The following is a 19,495-nucleotide window of genomic DNA, read 5'->3' on the forward strand; positions in this document are numbered from 1 at the left end:
TAGCTTTCCATCACTATAACAAAATACCTGTGATGACCAATTTATAAGGAAGAAAGGGCCATTTTGGCTCCATTTCTGAGCTTTGAGCCCATGGCTGCTTGGCCCTGTTGTTCTGACCTGTGATGAGGCAGAGCATCCCAGTGGGGAACAGGTAGCATAAAATGCCAGTTGACCTCACAGCAGCCAGAAGCAAAGATAGAGACAGGAAGTAGCTGGGATCCCAATCTTCCCTTAAATAGCACATTCCCTTCAACGACCTAACTTCCTCTCACTAGGCCTTACCTCCTTGAAGGTGATACCACCGCCCAATAGTGCTGTGGGAAGCTATCCATGGGACAAGGTGAGGTACATTTTATATCCAAATTATAGCAGAACTTGAAGAAAATTATTAATAGTAAAGAGACGGACTAAGATAAGTGGCTAGGAAAATTGGTCCCATAAGACTCTCAGTGATATAGGGAGCAGGAGAGCTCTTTAAAAAAGCATTGTTCCCAAGCCAGGCACTGGTGACACTTAGCTGCAATCCTAGCTACTCAGGAGGTGGAGATCTGAGAATCTCAGTTCAAAGATAGCCAGGAAAAGAAAATCTATGAGACTCTTACCTCTAATTAACTTTCAAAAGAAGTCAGAAGTAGAGCTGTGGCTCAAGTGGTAAAGTGCTAGCCTGGAGGAGAAAAGCTTAGTGACAGTGCACAGGTCCTAAGTTCAAGCCCCAGGACCAGTACATACACGCGCACACACACATGCACACACACACACACACACACACACACATACTATTAAACTGTCGGTGGGAGTGTGAACTAGTACAACCACGCTACAAGGCAGTTTGGAGATACTGAAAAAAACTAAACACAGACCTACCATATGATCCAGCAGTATCTACCCAGAGTATTACAAGTCAGGAAATGGTAAAGACACTTGCACATTCATGTTTATTGCTGCACTATTCACAATAACCACGTTGTGCAAACAGCCCAGATGCCCTACCACAAATGAGTGAATCAAGAAAAAGTGGTACATATATACAATGGAATTTTACTCATCCATTAGAAAAAATATTATGGATGGACCTAGAAAATAATATGTTAAGTGAAGCAAATCAGGCTCAGAATGACAAACGAAGCCATGCACCAGTGGCTCATGCCTGTAATCCTAGCTTTTCAGGCTGCGATCTGAGGATCATCGTTCAAAAGTAGCCTGGGAAAGAAAAGTCTGTGAGACTCTTATCTCCAATAAATAACTCGGAAAAAAACTGGAAGTGGTGCTGAGGCTCAAGTGGTAGAGTGCTAGCCTCGAGCACAGAGAGGTTCAGGGACAGTGCCCAGGAGCTGAGTTCAAGCCCTAGGACGGGGGGAAAAAAAGACAAACAATTCATGTTTTCTCTCATATGTGGAAGCTAGATCTAAAATACAAATATGCGCAATAACATATATAGAGCTCAATGCCTTTACAAACAAGCAAACTGACTAAAGGATGGTACACTTAGGGGAGGAATCCAAAGATGTAACTTCTCTGAATAACTAATGTACAATTTATCAAAATGAATACCAGGGGGCTGGGAAGATGGCTTAGTGGTAGAGTGCTTGCCTAGCATGCATGAAGCACTGGGTTTGATTCCTCAGTACCACATCAACAGAAAAAGCCAGAAGTGGCACTGTGACTCAAGTGGTACAGTGCTAGCCTTGAGCAAAAGAAGCTCAGGGACAGTGCCCAGGCCCTGGGTTCAAGCCCCCAGGACTGACAAATGACTCCAAAAGCAATACTTACAAAACCATTTGGTGTAAACCAACTGAACAACTCATAGGGAGAGAGGGTAAGAGGAGGGGGTGGGGGGAGGAGGAATCAGGGAGGAGGTAACAAATTGTACAAGAAATATACTCACTGACTTATGTATGAAACTGTAACCCCCCTGTACATCACTTTGACAATAAATAAATAATTATTCAGAAAAAAAAGAAAATGAATACCAGGAAGTGGAAATTCATTTTAAGGGAGGGACCATGGGAAGGGAGGTACAGGAATGGAGGAGAAAGGGTGATCAAATGTAGTAATTATATATAATGTACATGGTATAAAAATTGAATTATGTAACTTGAAGGTCGAGATAAGAAGAGGAAATGGAGAATAATGAAAGGAATGACAATGATCAAGAAGCATTATACTTATAACTTGACTTATGGAATTGTAACCTCTTTGTACAACTTTGTACAACAACAATAATAAACACTGTTCCTAACACGACCCCCAACTAAGATGTTATCTTCCTCTTGTCTTCCCTGGCACATCTAACTTCCACTGTATTGTCTAGGTCAGTGCAGGTCCCCTGCCTCTGCTACCTATCCTCTCTAACCACGTAACTATTCTGCTACAAGAGGGCTACAACTGAAAAGCAGATCTGGCCTTCCCACCCTGCTGAATTATAGTAGCTGACTAGTGCTCAAAAAACAAGTTTTCAGACTTGGCTGCCTCTTCTCACCCAAATGCCTGTTACCAGCTTCTATATCCCATACCGATGACCAGACCCTCTTCCTAGGCTTTCTGTATTCCACTTGGTCCCTTGACCAAGGCAAATCATGTTTTCTCTGTCCTAATATGATTTTCATTCCACTAAAGTAGGATCCTCTATGAGAAAGAAACCATGTCTTATTTCTCTTTCTGGTACTCACGACATCAAATCTAGCACACGAAAAACAGTCAACAAATATTTATGAAAAGGAACTCCAAATGCAGGCAACTGTCCCAATTTTTACACACATGGTTATGGGTCAAGTACAGAAGTTAGCCTCCTACTCAAAGCCAATGAAAACACAAATCTATTTTAGAAGATATATATTCAAAATGCAAATGTTAAGTTATTTGCATTTGTTATTTATAAAATACTTGGCCTTTGAGACCTTGGAGCTGATTGATTAGAGAAGCAGAATAAGTGGGAATTCCTTTCCCCCACTCTCAGAACTTTACTTTGTTCTGCTGATCTCAAGTTAAAGCCAAACATAAGTGGTTCATCTCAGAAGGTCAAAGATGATGAGTCTGAAATGCAACTGGGCCCATATGGCTCATTATCATACATGTCCTCCTCTTCTGACATCTGATTTCCATCAAGGTACAGAATCTGATGCCTGCAAAGCTCCTATGAGCCCCAAGTGGAGATTTAAAAACATTTGGTTGTTTGTTTCTTCTCAAGAATAAAGGCTTAAGGAAAAAGTATCAGCTGAAAGCCAATGAAGGCAGATGAACAAAATAGCAGTCCTCCAAAAAAACATCAGTGGTCAACACTATAGATTCCAAGGGCTCTATAACTTGTTTGACTCCTTAACCTGATGCATAAGTACAAAGAATTCAATGAGTTCTGCAATGTGGCCAAGGTCAGCAGTCAGTGGTCAAATCAGAATTCTCAAACATCCATGGTCTTGTTTTGGATTATTCCTCTTTCCCTGGTTTAAATTCCTCAAGGGCCTTCATGAAACTTTTAAAAAAGAGGCAGGAGGCTGGAGGGGAAAACTGGGAGAGAGGGAAGGGGTGGCATTTCCCAAAGAGACATGTACTCATTACCTAACTTATAAAATGGCAACCCCTCTGTACATCATCATAATAACAATTACTAATTAGTTAATTAATTTAAAATAGGCAGAGGGGGTGAATTGTATGCTCCAGACCACTAAAAGCCCAGGGACCCTTTTCCACTCCATATCAAGATGCTAACCATAGGCAAGGCTGGAGCATACAATCAGTAGCACAGGAAAAACCTTTTCTTTTTTTTTTTTTAATTTTCAAACTGATGTACAGAGAGGTTATAGTTTCATATGTTAGGCATTGGATACATTTCTTTTACTGTTTGTTACCTCGTCCCTCGTTGCCCCCCCTTTTCCTTCCCCCCCAAGAGTTGTTTAGTTCATTTACACCAAACAGTTTTGCAAGTATTGCTTTTGTAGTCGTTTGTCTTTTTTACCCTGTGTCTCTCGATTTTAGTATTCCCTTTCAGTTTCCTAGTTCTAATACCAGTATACACGGTTTCCAGTGTACTCAGATAAGATACAGAGATAGTGCAGGTACAACCACAGGAAGGAGATACAAGTAGATCATCAATAATTGAAGCTATGGTTATACATAGCACGTTGAAAGTAGTTACAACAGTGATATAACAATCATTTCCATAACATGGAGTTCATTTCACTTAGCATCATTTTTTGTGTTCATAAGGGTATAGCTATTGGGCTCTTGTGATCCTCTGCTATGACTTGCCTAAACCTGTGCTAATTATTCCCTATGAGGGAGACCATAGAGTCCATGTTTCTTTGGGTCTGGCTCACTTCACTTAGTATAATTTTTTTCCAGGTCCTTCCATTTCCTTACGAATGGGGCAATGTCATTATTTCTGATAGAGGCACAAAATTCCATTGTGTATATGTACCACATTTTCCTGATCCATTCATCTACTGAGGGGCATCTGGGTTGGTTCCATATTCTAACTATGACAAATTGTGCTGCGATAAACATTGTTGTGCTGGTGGCTTTAGTGTGTTCTTGTTTGTGGTCTTTTGGGTAGATGCCCAAAAGTGGGGCTGCTGGGTCATAGAGGAGCTCTATGTTTAGCCTTCTGAGGAATCTCCATACCGCTTTCCAGAGTAGCTGAACCAGCTTACATTCCCACCAACAACGAAGTAGGGTTCCCTTTTGGCCACATCCCCTCCAACATTTGTTATTGTTAGTTTTCTTGATATAGGACATTCTTACTGAAAACCCTTCTATTTTCAAGTCCAAAATGATGCTGTTTTTTGGACAATGAACACTGTAAGCCTCTTGAAGAACAAATGCCAGATCAAAGCCACACACAGTTCATGGCAAAGATCTCATGTGACTACCCTGCTCCTGGCCCCTATCCAGGGAGCCTCATGAGTGCCTTGGTCTGTCCCATGGCATTGGGACATGTAAGACCCTGGATGGCACCAGTTCAACTACCAAACTATCTGTATCCCTAGAATGAATGAAGAAAAGTACCCTCAGAAATAATACTTCTATTCTAAACTCAGAGTCCTAAACTGATGACTGAAATATGTCCACTCTATTACATGCTAAAACACTGATATGACATTTTTATATCCTTAAATATATAGTGCTTCAAATACGATGGGAAATAAATCTACCAAAATCTTAAACTCACATGTGGTTGAAGTACTAGCCACTGCTGTTGGTTTTCAGGCTGAAAGCCACAAGTATGTCCTTACCGTAACCAGGTATTGTACAGAAAACAAAACCCACATTCCTACCAAACACCACTTCAGAGAGAACAGGATCTCAAGGTAGTGGAAATATCAAGACATTTGTGTGGTTTCTTTATACTCCACTATCAACAGGCCAGCCAAGAGAAATTCTCCCAGGTATGTCATTTAGCATTAAAAACAAAACCCTTTATTGATCCAAGAGGGAAAAAAGCAGTTTGTTGGAGAGAGATGTCTGCAGTCCCGTGTTTATTTATGATTACCAAGATTATAATCAACCTAAATGTCTAGCAACAGATAAATGCTGTAGATGAAGAAAATGTGGTTCCTGTATGTGATGAAATATCATTTAGCAATAAAAAAAAAAGAAAGAAAGCCTATCATTTGTAGCAACATGGGTAGAAATGGAGGATGTCAGGCATAGAAAGAGAAATACTGTATATTCTCATTTACATGTTGAAGGCAGTGGAACAGAATGAATAGTAGTTACCAGTGGCTAAGAAATAAGTGGGGGAGGAAGGAGTTAGCAGATATAGGTATACAACTAGACAGGAAGAATAGCTTCTAATATTATATAGCTGTGAGTGATAACAATTAATTGTATATTTCAAACAGCTAAAAAAAAGGATGTCCAATGTTCCCAACACAAATAAATAAATAAATGCTTGAAGAGATGCGTATATATCCACTACTCTGATATGATCATTGCACACTGAATATACTTACTTGAAATTTCACATTGTGCTAGGCATACTGATAAATGCCCAGCACTCCTGAGACATGAGAATTGTGAGTTTGAGACCAGACTGAACTATATATGTATATTATATATCCAATTTATATATATCCAATTTATATATATACATATATATTAACTTATATGTATGCTACATTTTACCCAAATATATATATATATATATATATATATATATAATTACTGAGTATGCATAAACCACAACCATCCAGTAAGGTAAGAACACAGAGATTTCACATGTAGTTACTGAGAACACATCTCCATCACACAAGCACTGGTGTCTAAATGCAACATTTTCCCAGAACTGGTGGGAAGATGCAACTGCCCCATGTCTTTACTTCTGGCACATCTCCAGGCAATCCAACAATTCTGCAATCCAGAGTCATCCACAGATCTGTCCCTGTAGATGTGTGAGCGAGGAAACAGGGTCCTCCTGCATTTCCAATTCCTCAGATGAAAACAATCATAGACACTCTTGGTGCCACCTATTATTACCATTCCTCTCCAAGTCCTCAATTAATTTATTTACTTATCTTTAAAGAATTCCATTTCCCATGGCTTGGTGAAGTAAACTGAGCTCTGACCTGATTCCTTCTCCTTCCCTTGATTTACCTAATGTCATGCATGATTATTGAGCTGATTTATCACAAACCTAGCCTGGTACTAAAATAGGCTGGGAATGAATTCCTGAACGAACTTCTCATCTCACCCAACTCTGGAGCCAAGGAAGAGATCCAAGATGAGAAATGGTTCTATGCAGGTTCCCAGCAATTCTTTCAGGCCTATTATTCTTAACCTTTAATGAGTCCTCCTCCTGTCTTATTTTATTAAATTCTATTAAGAAAGAAAAGTTGGCTGTGCCTGCCTAGTATTTTATTCGCAGTCACATCTGGGAGGTAGATCTACTTTTCTGCTCTTTAAAAAAAATAAATCTGATTATTTTTCCCAAAATATTGCTCTCTTGAAAAAACTACATATTTTGAGGCAATTTTATTATTAACAATAATTTTCTCAGTGTGAGACACTAGTTTTGAATAAGTTCCAGTAAAACTCCCCTGTTAGTCAGTTATTGAATGAGATGACAACTGTACCAACTTAAAGAACTATAGCCAATATTAACATTTGCTATAGCTAGGTGTTATAGCTAGGTGTTTTTCTATTGTTCTCTGTACTTTCAGTACATTGAAATGTTAATTTTTAAAATAGCAACAAATACCACAGAGAAGTGACTTTTTACTGCTTAGGAAATTCAGATCCATGAAAGGAAATGTACATTAGTGAGAATAAAAAAAAATTCCTCTCCAGCATTTACAAGTGATTGTAGGCTACTCATGCCCTGATCATTGACAGTATAGGGAGTAAAACTGCCAAAGGCCTTTCCCCGAATTGGGAGGGTCCACTTTTGTCCTGCCCAAACTCTAGAGCTTTCCTACAGATATTCCTTCTCACCAGCCTCTTTACCGCCTGGTTCCTGGTGCTGGGGGTCATGGAAGTGATGTGGAAGCTGCCTTAAGGAGTTTGTTTATGCTCCCAGCAGAGGACATCTTACCCCCAGGCACCTACTGGAAGCTTCTCTGCCTCCCCATCACGCTCCTTCTTGTGTCCTCAGACCCAGCTTTAGCACTGGTCACTGTCATTCTGCTCCCCTGCCTCTGTGCTGTGAGCTTTCTGAGGAAGGGCCTATGCCATATTTGGTCTTAACATATACACCAAAAGTTTACTGGTCATCACAACGCTACAGGGTACATTCTACTGAACTGTGTGGGAACAAATGTGTATGTGTCAAGGCTCCATGGAGTATACTGCTCTTTACAGCAACAGGACACTGGGCTATGGGTCTGGGACATCTCACTCTAAGATCCAGAGACTGTTGAAGGACCCCTCATGAAAGCTTGAGATCAATTGTGCTGACATTACTCAGCACAATTCTCTTCATACTGACTGTTGACAGCACAAGCACAGAGAATGCAGAGTAGGGTCACCACTTGAAACATGAATGGAGCTACTCCCTGCCACCTGCTCAGAACACCCTAGAACAGCTCTTTACTGTGTGAAGAATTGAGGTCCACTTGTAGAGACTCCAGCTGCCTCAGAGTCTTGACAAGTGTCACAGAACAAAACATGGAAAAGGATGGCCCTATGTTTATCTGCCTGCACCTAGAATGACTCTTTAATAACAAGAGTTTTACCCCCCCCCCCCGAATTTGTGGCTGTGATTCCTTTTCTGCCTTCTCCTCCCACTTCAATAACTCTTACAGACTTGCAAAAAATTGCTCTCTATAAATCCATTGAAAAGAGAATAGCTACATGAAATGCAGTATATTCACATAACAGAATTTGGTCTTGCAGTTAAAATAAATGTATTAGCTGTGCACAACAAAACACATGGCACTGCTGGATGAGAAAGGAAGCATGTTTCACAACATATGTGATATGGTACCACCCAGGAAAGCACATAAAGACACACACACACACACACACACACACACACACCCCTGACAACTGGAGGACAGCATTCAAAATAAAGTCTCTACTCTTCCAAAGAGGAAGGTCATAAAAATCAAGGAAGGGCTGAGGAACTGGACTGTAATGAAGGCACTAAAGGCACAGGACAATTAAATGTCAGGTATGATTCTGTACTAGATCTTTTCACTCTAGAAGATGTTACTAAAATGACTGGTAAATGGGATATGAGGACTGGATATTAGTAAAACATTAATAGTAATTTTATTATTCTGAAGGGTGTTTCAGGTTCAATGAGAGAATGTTCTTGTTTTTAGGAAATATTCTACTGAGACCAGGGATAGCATAGTGTCCAGTCAGTAACTTACTTCCATTAAGAAAAAAGTTCTCAGTAACATTCTTTCAACCTGTCTTCAAGTAGAAATGTATCATAGAGCTTACATAATATATGAAGATTAACTGGAAATGGATCAAAGATCTAAAAGTAAGGGCTAAAGCTATAAAACGCTCAGAAGAAAACATCCATGACTCTGGATCTGGCAATGACTTCTTAGATTTGACATCAAAAGGGCAGATGACAAAAGAAAAAAATAGACAAGTTCAACTTCACCAAAATGTTTTAAAGTTGTGAGTCAGATACTTAGGAGACTATGACAAGAGGAGGACTGCTCTAGCTAAGGGCCAGCCTGGAAAATGTAGTGAGATCCTGTCTCTTAATAAAAAAAAAAAAAAAGTAGACCAAAGGACATTATTAACAAAGTGAAAGGCAACCCACAGAATGGGTGAATTAGATCTTCTAAGGAGCTAACGTACAGAATAAAGAATAAAGAACTCATAATTCAACAATAAATATATACAACATTATCCAAAAATGAAAAGATGAGAATAGACAATACTCACAAATGGTCAATAACATGAGAGTGCTCAACATCACTAATCAATAAGGAAAATCATATTTCACCATCATAGGTGTGAGATTACTTAGTGTAAAAAAAATGAGAATAAAATAAGAATGAGCTGAAGAGCTCAGGGACAGGCCCCAGGCCCAGAGTTCAAGCCCCACACCACCACCACCAACAACAAAAATAGGACAACAAATGTTGGTGAGGGTGTGAGATAACAAATCATGGAATCATGCCTTGTATTTAATTGACATATGTCTTTAATGTCCTTGATTCTTGATCAGTTCCCCAGTCTTTCCTTGATTTTCATAATCTTGACTTGTCAGAAAAGTAGAGGTTTTATTTTGAAGAGCTGAGAACCCTGTTCATTGCCAATGGGAATAAAATAGTGCTGACACTGTGGAAAATAGTATGGGAAACAAATCATAGCTACAACATGATCAAGCAATCCCGCTTCTAGGTATGTGCCCAAAAGAATTAGGAGGAGGCCTTAAAGACATTTTTGTACACCAAGTTCATAGGAGCCTTATTCACAATAGCTAGATAATCATGGTGATGAATGCCTATAATCTCAGGACTCAGGAAGATAAGAGGATCTCAAGTTCCTACAGAGAAAGGTCCAGTTTCAAGAAAGAGAAAAGTGAAAACAACTCAAATGTCCATAGATACATGAACAACAACAACAACAAAGAGAGGTTTATATATACAGTAGAATATTATTCAGCTATGAAAAAAAATTCTGACAGTGGCTATGAACATATGGTTGAACATGGATGAATCCTAAAGACATTAAACTAAATAAAGCCAGTCACAAAAGGAAAAATGTTGTATGAGTTCAATCTATGATACAAATTCAAAGAAAATGGTAGTCACCAGGGGCTAGAGAATGGAGAATTACAATTTCAATTTGGGAAGATGAAAACTGTGAATAAATCATTGTAACAGTGGTCACACAACAACAGGAAGGAACTAAGACACTCAACTGTGTATTTGAAAATGGTTAAGCAGGGCCCTGGTGGCCCACACCTGTAATCCTAGCTACTTAGGAGACTGAGATCTGAGGTTGCAGTTCAAAGCCAATCCGGGCAGGAAAGTCTGTGATACTCTTATCTCCAATAAAGTATTCAGGCAAAGCAGGAAGTGGTGCTGTGGCTCAAGTGGTAGAGTACTAGCCTTGAATATAGAGGCTCAGGGACAGCACCCAGGCCTCAAGTTCAAGTCCCAGGACTGGCCAAAATTTTTAAAAAGTGGTTAAAATGATAAATTTGATAAATGAAAATTTTGGTTATATACTTTTGCCACAATATATAACACAGAGATGACTATGAATTTTCCATGGGTATGTGTAAATGTAATAAATATATTTTATTAAGTCTGGAAGAAAGGAGATGAATTCTCACCAATGACTGCCTCTGAGAGTCAGAGATTATAGTCTACAGTATTTTAGTACATCTTAAACTTGTAATTTTTTCTTTTTTTTTTTTTTTTTTTGGTGTTGGTTCTGAGGCTTGAACTGAGGGCCTGGCTGCTGCCCTGGGCTTCTTGTGCTCAAGGCTAGTTGATCCACAGCTCCACTTCAGAGTTTTTGGTAGTTGAGTGGAGATAAGAATCTCACAGACTTTCCTGCCCAGGCTGGCTTTGAACCACAATCCTCAGATCTCAGTCTCCTGAGTAGCTAGAATTACAGGTGTGAGCCACTGGCACCCAGCTTGTAATTTTTTTCTAAATACTCATTTTATGTGCTGTATTATAACCAAAAAAAGATACAAAATGCTAGTTTATGGGCTCATGAGAAAAATAAAAGACAAGAACTGTTTCTATAAAAAATACCTTTGTACCCAGGAATACCATAAAAGCCTAATATTTAAAAAGTGCTTCTGGATTGATACTTTGCAGACAATATATGCCTTCTTGAGATTGATGATGATGATGATGATGATGATGATGATAGAGCTGGGAATATGGCCTAGTGGCAAGAGTGCTTGCCTCGTATACATGAAGCCCTGGTTCAATTCCTCAGCACCACATAAATAGAAAAGAGCAGGAGTGGCACTGTGGCTCAAGTGGCAGAGTGCTAGCCTTGAGCAAAAAGAAGCCAGGGACAGTGCTCAGGCCCTGAGACCAAGCAGCAGAATTGGTAAAAAATAAAAATAAAAAAATAATAATAATAATGGAAAACATGAAAATTGAAAAGGAGACAGACAAACAGAAAAGGGTGGGGGAGGTCCACAGAACATAAGACCAGATCTGGTCTGGATTTTAAAGTGTTACAGAAATCATACTTTTTCCCTAGTGTGTGACCCAGCAATGGTTAAGAATAGCCTTTGGAAAGAAAGAAATAAGACAAATTCAATTGTTAAAAAGGAGAGGGGAGGGCTGGGAATATGGCCTAGTGGCAAGAGAGCCTGCCTCATATACATGAAAGCCCTGGGTTCAATTCCCCAGTACCACATATATGGAAAACAGCCAGAAGTGGCGCTGTGGCTCAAGTGGCAGAGTGCTAGCCTTGAGCAAAAGGAAGCCAGGGACAGTGCTCAGGCCCTGAGTCCAAGGCCCAGGACTGGCAAAAAAAAAAAAAAGGAGGGGGGATAATGGTTAAGAAAGAGTAACATAGATGGGGTGAATTTGATCAAAGTACATTATACAAAAAATTATAAATTTCACAGTGAAGTCCCTCTGTACAGTGCATTTGTATTAATAAAAAATTTAAAAATATTGGACCCTAAACTACTAATATAGCAACTTACATTTGCGGAGTTGTTTTCGGTTACAAATCCTGACTTAAATTTTTGAATTTGATATGTATGATATCAATTTTTCATTGTCAAAAAGAAAAAAAAATGACAAGTGAAAATTCCCCTTTCAGAAAAGCACTGAGATATGATGAGAATTTTCTAAACTCTAGAAGCTAAAAGTTTACAGCATTCTGAGGAGTGTTTATTAAAGAAAAAAAAAATGTAGAGGGGCTGGGAATATGGCCTAATGGCAAGAGAGCTTGCCTCGTATACATGAAGCCCTGGGTTCAATTCCCCAGTACCACATATATGGAAAACGGCCAGAAGTGGCACTGTGGCTCAAGTGGCAGAGTGCTAGCCTTGAGCAAAAGGAAGCCAGGGACAGTGCTCAGGCCCTGAGTCCAAGGCCCAGGACTGGCAAAAAAAAAAAAAAAAAGAGACATTTCTAGTATACACACACACAAAAAAAAAAAAGAAAAAGAAAAAGAAAGAAAGAAAATGTAGAGGTGTGACATGAAAGAGTCTATATGTGAACATGCTGTCAAAATCCTAGACAGACACACTTGTGTCTTTCCACAATGTCAAAATTCATTGTATGATCAGTTTGATAATAAATTTTTTTTAAAAAGAAACCTAAAAAAAAAATTCATTGTATGACAGTAAATATGCAAACTACAAAAAAAAAAAATAACCTTTGCCCTCCCTTTGCAGTTAAACACCGATGCCATCCCTGAAGGGAACCACTGCCCAGGGATATGATGTGGGTATCGCGTTCCTGAGGAAGAGTGGGAAATGGAAACAAGGCCACCAATTTAGATCTTTCCATTACATAGAAAATAAGGCTTCTGGGCTTCACTTTCATAATTAAAAATAAAAAGAAACTAACTTCACATTTTATGGAAAGTAGTCAAAGGAGTACATTTCACGTGAACAATCTTTATAGAAGTGTTTTATATTGACAAAAATATAACTAAGATGATGAAGGTAGTTGGTAGAAAGTGGCCACTGTTGAGGCTCTCAACCTGCTCCCAGCAGGCAACATTCCAGACTGGGCAGCAGGATGCCTCCTCATCCTGCACTTGCACTCTGTCTCCTTCTGACAATCACTTCCCATAGTTTTCAACAGCCTTGAGCACCAGACAATGTATGTTTCCAAAAATAAATCTTTTTATCTCTGACAAGCTCCTAAGGCTTGGATTTAGAAATTTCCCTGACAATATTAGCTAAAATGGTATACATAAATCAAACTCAATAAAAAATATTGTTTCTTGGGCTTCATATGATTTTTTTTTTTTGGTCGGTTGTGGGGCTTGAACTCTACATCTAGGAGCTGTGTATAAGCTCTTCAATGCAAAGCTATCAGTCTACCACTTGAGCCACAGCATCACTTCCGGTTTTCTGGTGGCTGATTGGAGATGGACTTTCCTGCCCAGGCTGGCTTTGAACCACAATCCTCAGATCTCAACCTCCTGAGTAGCTAGGATGACAGGCATGAGTCACTGGCACCCAGCTTTCATATGATTTTATAATTAAATAATTTTGCAGAAAGCTTTTTGGGGGGAAAAGGGGGGGTAATCATGAAGCCTCTAAGCTTCATGCTGATGTGAAGAAGCTCTGTTTCCCTAGAACTTGGTTTCTTACTTTAAAACTTTGTAAAGCCCATCAAACAGAGGATCATTCAGACCCTAGATGAAAATCACACCCCTTGATGGCAATGAGATCAAATGTCTGATCTTCTCATAGACACACAAACCACAGAATCCTTCCTCCACGCTGGCTCTGGAGGCAAGAATGGATCTTCCTTGTAGTGAACCACAGGAGATTAGACTTCACAGTCTGCCCTGATGCTCAAGCCACAGTATGAAAGAAATGAAAAGTGAATCATTTATACAAAAGCTCCACTGTGGGAGGCAGAACACCGGAGTGGTTAAGCTCCTCCAAAGCACACCTAGAGTCTCTACTTGCTCACTCACCTGCTGCAGGAGCTCCTCAGTGCTCTGCTAGCCATCCTATGTGGGGGCCACACATCCTGCCCAGTCGCAGGATCTCCACAGATGTCCATCAAATCTCCCACAATTCTACTAACTCTTCATCCCACTGTTGGGCCCAGGAGGCCTCAGTCCATCAGGCCCAGGTCATAGCTCCAGCCTGATTTCCTTCCCCTCCCTGCAACCTTCCAAATTCCAGCTACACTGGCCTGGAGTCTGCACTTACTGGCCCATATTTGTCCTCTGGTTATCACGTGGCTGGCTCCCCACTAGCTCAGTGTCTCTCCCCAGCCTCTGCAACTCTAGCAACTGTCCTCTAGCAACTGTCACTACATTTGACTCTATTTTATTTAAAATTACCATAGCTTCACGGTAGACTTTTTTCTATATGTCTTCCCATTAGAGTAGAACTCTATGAGGACAGTACTGGCTCAGTGCAAGGCCAGCCCAGAGCAGGCACCGTGTATGTACACTAGCAGGACACATGACTAGGTAATGGGTGAATGAGTAGACAGATGGATAAGAAGACAGCTTGTTGGATATGTGGTTAGATGGATACAGAGATGAGTGTTCAAGCAAGCAAACTAACAGATGAATGGGCATGGCTTTTTATTCAAGTGTAGTACTACAGGGAAACCTATACTACACACCCAGGTACTGGGAATTCAAAAGCAAGAAAAGGCCTCACTTCCATAGAACTGAGATCATCATGAATAAAGCAGCACCCAAACTGGTCCTTGAAAGATAGGGAAGAAATCCACAGGGAGAAACGGGCCAGGCATTCATTCCAAGTAGATTAACAGAAATGCAAAAGAGAAGGGCAGGTGTGATGATAAACACCTATAATCCCAGCTTCTTAAAAAAAATGGCTCAAAGCCATACTACACAAAAAGTTAGTGAGACATCATCACAACATGGTATGGGTATGGTGGCTCTCATGCCTGTAACCCCAGCTACATAGGAGGCATAGGTAGGAGGATTTCAATCCAAGGCTGGCCCAGGGCAAAAAGCACATGACTCTATCTAAAAATAACTAAACCAAAAAGTGGCTCAAAATTGGAGTGGCTTCCTAACAGGCATGAGGTCATGAGCCCAAACCCTTTCTTTTAGTAAGAGAGGGAGAGGGAGGGGGGGGAGAGAGAGGGAGAGGGAGAAAAGGAGAGGGAGAGGGAGAGAGAGAGGGAGGGGGAGAGAGAGAGAGGGAGAGAGAGAGAGGGAGGGGGAGAGAGAGAGAAGGAGGGAGAGAGAAAGAGAGAGAGAGAGAGAGGCACAAAGGAAATATAAAATAAACCATGATGTTTCTTTTACTCAAGACACAGAAAATGATCTTCAGGAAACTAGTCTATGATTCACTGCAGAAAAACTTTTACCATGAATTTCATAGGTAATAATATACCACACAATATAAACCCTTAACAATGTCCCATGTGGGTTTAAGTAGAAATGATCAGCCAGTTGCTCAGAGGAGGCTTGACAGTCATGCATTTCATTAAATTGCAATTTCCATGCAAGGGCCATCCTGCATTTTTATTCTGGTATTGTAAATGCAGCAAAAGGTGAGGCATTCTCTGTCCAGTTCCCCAAAATCAAGAGCACTATAAACTACTTTATGACTAAAGGTCTTGAGAGGCTAAGCCACTACCTCCTGCCTGGCACTGGCAATCCGTCCTCATGCTGCTCATTACTCTTAAAAAACAAGTGACTCCACCTATACATGTCTCAGTGTCACTGGGCAGAGTAGCCAGCCATCAGTCACTAATATATTGAGCTGTGTTCCTCTAGTGGCTTTACCCTGATACATCTGTAATTATGTGGAGAAGGCCCTGGGCTCTGGGGACACTTTTATCATGACACGTATGGAGCAAGGGATGAGACAGGGCACTGAAGAATGAGAACAGCCTCATGTGTGACCTCAATAATCAAGCCCAGCCATTCTGCTTCCTGGCTGGCAGCTGCAACATACCGGTTGCAAAGTATTTTTAGACACTGTGGCAGGGTGGTCCAGAGAAACCAATGCCTGGAGCAGATGAAAATGGCAACAACAGATTTCCTTTGGTCCAGCAGTTCTGAAATGTCAGTGTGCTTACAGAGAACACAGAGACCTGGTTAGAAACCTCAGTCTACTCTGTTGCACTCCACATCCACACATGCCAAGAGCTCTGCTGCAGACTTCTGGGTATCCCAGGTCTCTGCATTTTAGCAAGTTCCCTGGGAGGTCAGATGCTGGGAGTCTTCTGCCCATCCTCTGAGGAACACTGCTAGAGCTCACTGACCCTGGTGGAGAAGGAATACCCAGTCTCACACATCATAGTCCTCAGCCACCCAGCAGCTGCGACTGTTTCAGTCTTTGGTGAATGTAAAAGCCCTGATCCCTCTCTCCCATCAAAAGAAGTGTGTATACACACACACACACACACACACACACACACACACACACACAGCATACAGGAGGCAGGTTCAGGACAGTTTGTGAATTCCTCAAATCCCATCTGATCCTGATCCAATTTACACTCCACTCACTTATCCCAACATTCTCTTAGAGACTAACTAGATTTAAAAAGACAAACATCTTTTCAGTCATTAGATTGCCTCAAACCATACTATTTTGCAAACACCTCTGCATATATAGTTAAGTGTCTTATCTAGCAGGCATATCTTTATTGTAATTATAGAAGAAGCTACGATTTAAATTTTTTTCAGTTTTTTTTCTCTCTCCATTACTAATAGGAATGTTTGAACAGGTTTTCAACAAAACACCAAGAGATAGCAGAATAATTTTCTACAATTACTTAGGACTATGAAGATTCTGATAAATTGCCTAGAAGCTAAGAACTCCTAATTAAAATCTTGAGCCTATATAATGAAGTCATTGCTATGTTCAAGGTACAAATTCATGCAAGAGAAACTTCATCTCCCTCCTTTGGGAATAAAAAAGGATGCTGTTAATCTCTGACAGATCAATCCAGTAAAGTAAGGGGTTTGTTTGTTTTAACACAACCACAAATTAAATTAAAGATTAAAATAACTAAAAATATGCTCCAAACACAGACACAGGAACAAACAAAGCAAGCTCTTAAATGTTAAATGCACTAACACATTAGTGTCCTAGTGTAATTAGAAGTGATTGTTTTTGTGTGTCAAAGGAGAAAAAGAGCAGATCATAAATTTACTACCCAAATGATAACATCAGAGAATAAACTTTGGTTTTTCTAATTTTGTTAACATGCATTATGAATGCAGATCTATTAGTCAATGGGTCCTTAAGCTGAGAGACACAGTCATATGCCCAGGTCAGAGTTCTTTTTAAGTCTACAGAGGACTGATATAGGACACCCATTGAAATGGAAATGAGTTAAAGGCTAAAATAAAAGCAAGCCTGGCAGGTCCCTAGCTAGGAAGAAGTCAGCCTGCTTGGAAATGACTGGTAGGCTCCCTTTCCTACCTGTCAGTCACTCTTGCATTCTTTCCTTTCCCCTGACACTGAGTAGACACAGTACAAACTGATTGTCTATGGCAGTGGGCAAGGCTAAGGGGGTCAGGTACCCATCCACCCTCTATAGCACACCCACTCCCCATTGGGGTGTGCTGATTCCATCGCTCACAAGAAAGCAGACATAGAAAGTGAAAAGAACAGAAACCAGGCCTGAGTACACATGTGGAAAGAGGTCTGGCCAGGCGCCCAACTTTCCTGGTGAGAGATCTTCTGTGTAGCAGATTTGGTTCAAGAAATCAGTATCACCAGCACACAACCCAGGACACCATGACAAAGACTGTGTATATCAGTACAACAAAAACTCTACAATGGGAAAGGTTCCCACTTTGGGTTTTAGAGACACTGAAGGATAAACAACACAAGACTGTCAACATTTGTTCACTAAACTGATGTGACAAAATGGAATAAATGACAGGACCCAGTACGATTTGGCAGCCAAACTTAGAAACACACTCCTTAGGAAGTCAACAACTATAGCCTGGTTTGAGCCACATAAACTCAAAACTAGGGCCAGCAGAAACTGGGAAACTAGAATCCAGGGTTCAGAAATTTTAAAAAGAGTGAAAAGAGAAATTAATCTATTTAAATAAACCTTCTAGGAGAAAATGCAAACTGATTAGCACCCATGGAATCTTCCCTTCTGTTCAGATGGCTTCTCATTAGCTCTGTCCCTCAAACTGAAGCTACAGCAATGAACAGCCCATCTGGACCATGTGACAGGGCCACCTGCATCCTAGTACATCCTTTGTGTCACCTGGATTCCACAGCATGTATTACTGAGAAGGCTGCTCCTGTCACCAGTACTAAAAAATGAATAAAGCTAAATGGAGCTCATTTCTCCATGCCCTGCTCTGCCCTAAACATTTCCCTCAGGTCTGCCTGAATCTCCACACTATCTAGTCACTGGTAAAGCAGGCATGCCATAGAACATGCACTAGGCAGTATCCTCTAGAATTGTGCTCTTCCATGAACAGCTCTTGCCCAGTGGCTCTGCTAGTGCTCCCACTTCCTATTCCTTTTGGAAGTTTGTCCTTCAGAACAAGAACAGAATGTTCTTCTAGCCTCTTCTTACAGTCACAACATATTAGAACCTAAATATGTGACCCTATGCTACTGATGAGCCAGGCTATGGTGGCCAGATGCAGAAAGCAGCAGAGATTTGGTTAAGGCAGACAACCCCCTGGTTGTCTTTACCAGCCCAGTCTTCACTAATAGCAGCCTTACTGCCCATTAATAAAGACCTGTGACTCTTAAAAATAAGATGCTCCCTGGATTTGAAGTAAAATAAGAAGGTCCCTGGGTTTGAAGTAAAGTTAGAAAATAACTGAGAATCCCTTCTCCTCACCTCTTCTCTCCTCCTCCTTATCCCTCTGTCTTCCCTCTCCCCTCCCTCTTCTCTTCATCCTAAGTATTAGTTGAATCCTCCAGTCTCCTTGGAGGCCTACCCAGCTAAGCTCAGCAGAAACAATGGCACTGGTCATCTTAGAACACAGGACAGTCATAAACAGCCCAGGCCATGGCCACAGCACATCAAGGCCCCATTCCTAACCAAGTGACACACCCAGGCACACTTGTGGGGCATTGCAGTGAACAAGACCCAGGAGCATTCACTTTAGGAGTTCTGGGTGTGTAAAGTAGACACCAAGGCAATGTGACAGTGGTTGGTGGGGGACTTTCTTGGAATTGGGAGAGGTAGAGACTCTCCTCCTCCAAGGAGAAGATACTGGGAAGATCTGCTGGAAAATAGCAAGAAAGATTTGTATCCACCTAGTCTCATACTAAAGAGGAGGTGAGAACAGGCACAGCATTGGGAAAGAGAACAAGGAACCACAGGACAGACAGGAGGGCCACAAAGGTCTAGTCACTCAGATATTGCTAAGTGCTATCTACATGCTTGTGGAAGCGTGCGAAGGGATAGATGGATCCAGATGATCTGTG

The 19,495-nt window shown here is 40.8% G+C and overlaps 1 protein-coding gene and 1 non-coding gene across 3 annotated transcripts in view; one reads left to right on the plus strand and one right to left on the minus strand.

The window, feature by feature from the left end:
* Nucleotides 1-19,495, minus strand: part of Dtd1 (D-aminoacyl-tRNA deacylase 1) — a 160,491-nt gene that overhangs the window by 108,580 nt on the left and 32,416 nt on the right. The gene's annotated exons all lie outside the window — the stretch shown is intronic.
* Nucleotides 7,277-7,410, plus strand: LOC125354008. The gene has a single exon (XR_007211401.1). It is a non-coding gene; the product is annotated as a small nucleolar RNA SNORA71 (small nucleolar RNA).

The sequence above is a fragment of the Perognathus longimembris genome, chromosome 6 (assembly GCF_023159225.1).
Source record: "Perognathus longimembris pacificus isolate PPM17 chromosome 6, ASM2315922v1, whole genome shotgun sequence".
Lineage (NCBI taxonomy): Eukaryota > Metazoa > Chordata > Mammalia > Rodentia > Heteromyidae > Perognathus > Perognathus longimembris.